At 44.1% G+C, this 3,989-nt stretch overlaps 1 pseudogene; it reads right to left on the bottom strand.

Annotated features, from left to right (window-relative positions):
* Positions 1-624: 624 nt before the first annotated feature.
* On the bottom strand, positions 625-3,358 carry LOC110336011 (annotated as a pseudogene).
* Positions 3,359-3,989: the final 631 nt, after the last annotated feature.

Here is a 3,989-nt window from a genome sequence, read left to right on the forward strand (position 1 = left end):
CCAAGAGTCCCCATCTCTCAGTGTCTATCCTCTGTCCCTATCACAGATATACACCAGGCCCTATAGGATGTTACTTTTTTATGCTGTAACAGAAAGATGGGCATCCAAAGAATTTCACCTCACTGTGGCAAACAAAGCAAAACTGGGTGTGTTCTTTACTATATTAATGTTAATTTTCTTGAGAATGAGTCACAAGTGTTATTACTGACTAGATTGAACATATCATTTTCCTGTTTAACCTAGAAACATGCTCTTATATGGGAGGTCATGGAGGCAGCAGGATGAAGGTGACCTAGAGGGATCTCCTGGTCTTTATCTCACATAAGTGTCCAGAACTATGACTGCAGATCCAGATAATTATGATGGAATCCTGTACATTAAATGTGATATCTGGAACCCTGGAAGTTTAATCTAAATAGGAATTTGTCTCTGACAGTTGAGAATGAGGTCTCTGTCACCTCTTTCATTGTAGTTATGATTTTGTTTATTATTTTTGTTATGCTTAAACAATATAAGTACTCTCAGCACAACTGCCATGTATGAACTGCAGCTGTGTGGATGAAATCTGGTCTTGTGGCAAGGTGCTCTCACAGATTAGCCATGATATTTCCCTCAGGACATGAATTAAGGCCCTGCCCCTTTATTACCTTTAGTCCTCCTATTTCATATCAGAAAAGTAATCACTACCCCCATAAGCAGAGCTCCAAGAACTACAGCAATAACAATATGTATGATGGGTAAGGTCGACTCAGGGGGCTCTGGGAAGGAAAGAGAGAAAAGAATAGTGATAACACTGACATGCTGCTCTGCCCTGGCCCGCGGGACACTTTATTCCATGGTCCTTGAAGGGGATCACAAACCTAGAGAGAAATGGGAATAAAGAAAGAGAGGTAGACCATGCATGTTTGTCATAGTCTCTTTTACTAAGGGGAGATGCTCAGGTTATATACAATTTGGAGAGGGGTGATCAAAGGTATACAGTGAGAGAAATAATTGGCAAGAGTTATTTGCAAGTCTAATAACCCTAGTGATTCATCTAGGGTCCTTGGCGCCACTGCCCTGGGACATAGGGCGGCTTATCTAAGAGCCTATCTCAGGGTCCGGATCCTCCTGACAGTTCAAGGTGACAGCTCTGGGCAGCTCTGGAATGTGAGAAGACTCCTTCAGTCATTGATGTCTGTTTAGGTCTTGCTGGTTCCCAGGAGTGGCCTTGCAGAGGGAGAGGGGGAAGGGCTCTTGACAAAGAACTTTGTGGCTCTTAACTACATACTGTGAAAACACCTGGGCTGCGGGATGCCCTGGGTGTAAGATGCCTGGGTTTTCTCAACCTGGTCCCTGACACTGCTCTCTATCTTGACCATGTTGTAGCTGTCCTTGAGGAATCCCACTTTCTCAGAACTGTGTCTATGTTCATTTCCAGTCTTTACTCCATCTCAGGGTGATGGGCTTATGACATGTGTATCTATGCTCTTCTCCAGAAGGTGCCATAACGTCTGCCCACTTCTAGAAGCTTCCATCCCCTGCAGGCATGGTCTCTGACACCTCCATGTCTGAGACTTAGTTGCTCTCATCCCTTTCCCAGGTTAGGGTGATTTCATCAGGGTAGAAGTTGAAGGCCCAGGACCTCAATGTGATTTTCTTCTCAGGTCTGACTTTATGAGTCACATGTATTTTAGGAGAATCTTCCAGGAAACAATCGGAAATTTAAAGCATTTGGCATCCCTCCTGGGGATCAGTCAATGCACATGTAACTTTGTGTGAATACAGTAGATTTAGCTTGAAGCAGAGGTGCCAACCTCTCACTGCAACCTAAATTCAGGATATGAAGGAGGTAATCTATCCCTTGGAATGTTTCAGAATCAACATGAACCAGGGCAGAGGAGGAAATGATGTATCTCCCTGTAGGAGTATTGAATTCTGGTTCTGACTGGGAAGAGATTAAAGACTCAAAGATACACTGGGAATAGACCTCAAAGTCATTGTACACAGACATTGACAAGCCTGAAAAAGATAATGGCTCACAAATTAAATGGAAGGAACTGCTGCTTAATTCACAAACTGAGTTCTCCTAAGAGAATGCTGAACACTAGGGAGTCTTTTTCATGTAGATACAGGAAACCCACAAGCCCTCTTTCCCCTTTGATGCAAGACAGAGTTAGTGTGTCAGCTTCTCCCCAATGAGGACAAATCCTCAGGGGACAGGAGCTCAAGTGTCAGAACAGATGGGGCAGTGTGTTTTCTTACTTTTTCTCAGCAAAAATGTTTTCCCATAGTTCAGCTCTCCGAAGAGTAAGTCTACACAACCACCCAACAGGTAATTCTCAAACCTTGTGTAACACCTGATGAATTCCATAGTTTCTTGTGCATCTCAGCAAACTTGCCATCTGGAGTCCATGTCATCAGGTCCTCATTCAGCCTGATGGAATCATGGTCACTGAAGGCTACTTCAAAGAATTTTTAACTGAAATCACCTTGATGCAGGACATAGCAGCCATATCTCCTCTGGGTTGTGTGATATCCTGAATAATAACCCACTTTAAGCCACTACAACAAGCCCTAGCAGTTGATAGAACCATACAGAGAAATGGTCTCTTTGATAGGACCTTTCTAATTGGACTGATTTGATCTTAAAATGGACAGAAATTCAGAACAGTGTCCTGTGGCTCTCTTGAGACATGGGTCACATTTTCCAGGGAAAATACTTGGACACAGAGACTGGGATCAACCCCATAGAGAGCTGAAAGTTCGTGGTTTGTGACTGGGGCTCAATCACCAGTAGCTCAATTACCTGTAGTTGTAGATTTTGAGCATTCTGTGTATTACCACTCTTAATTGCTGAAAATAGTCCAGAACAGCATATGTTCTATCCTTCCAATCCACTGCTTTCTTTTGATCTGTCCATGGTGCACAGTATTCCATTCACTGAACATCTTCTCGGTTGGTTGTTGAATCTCTCAAATTGTGTGTCATCAAAAAAACCAACACTTACGAACTGTGACTCAGGAAGCCCAGGTCAGGTGAAGAGAGCTTGGTAAAAGCCAAGAAAGTGTGCACCTAGATATAGTGAGTCTTTAGATGTTAACCCCACACTAGGGCCCCATGTTGGTCCACAACAAAGCCCCAAGATTAGCTGGAATTAGAAAACAAGGAGCAGGCATAGGATATAAAATGGAGAAGTGAATGGAAGTTCTTGTTGGGCTGGGGAGAAGACAGAGTTTCCTGGTGATGTACCTCTAGAGGTGGAGTCCTTTGGTTGCTGATGTTCTTTCCCTATGGACAACCCCACTCACCCTCTGGTCAGGGACAGCAGAGTCAGCAGCAGCAGCAGCAGGAGAGCTTCGGTAACAAAAGTCTTCATTCTGTTTGAAGAATGGAGACAGAGACTCAGACTCTGCTATTATCTGTTCATTTCATAATCTTGATGGGATGAGCCTGATTGGTTTCTCTTAAGAATTCCCAAAAGTAGTGATAGAGGACATTTGGGTTTGATGATGGAAAGATGGATGCCTCTCCCTTCACAGCACAAATACAGCACTGTCATGAGGGGATTTCAGTATTCAGATGGATTCTTAGAATTCTTCGGCATCAATGGGCCCAATTATATCTCAATGAATGGAGTCCTGAGGACTTGGACTACAGCTGGCAGGACAGCTCAGAGGCTCAGACAACTGGGGGAGGGGTTAGATTATGCACAAAATGTGAAGACTTACCTGGAGTTTGAATGTGGGAAGTCATTCCTCTCATAGCTGGACTATGGAAAGGAAATTTATCTTAGAAGAGGTAAGCGCTACAGTCTTTCCAGTAGTGACAAGTGCCAACAGGCCCCAAAAACCTGGGCGCTGTCCCGAGGCAAAAAGTTCAAGGAAACTCAGTCTCCTGGAATGGTGGCATCCTCCATGTGCTTCCCTGGAACTGCTACATTCTTTCCAGTAGTGACAAGCGCCAACAGGCCCCAAAAACCTGGGCGCTGTCCCGAGGCAAAAAGTTCA

This window comes from Mus pahari, chromosome 18 (assembly GCF_900095145.1).
Source record: "Mus pahari chromosome 18, PAHARI_EIJ_v1.1, whole genome shotgun sequence".
Taxonomy (NCBI): domain Eukaryota; kingdom Metazoa; phylum Chordata; class Mammalia; order Rodentia; family Muridae; genus Mus; species Mus pahari.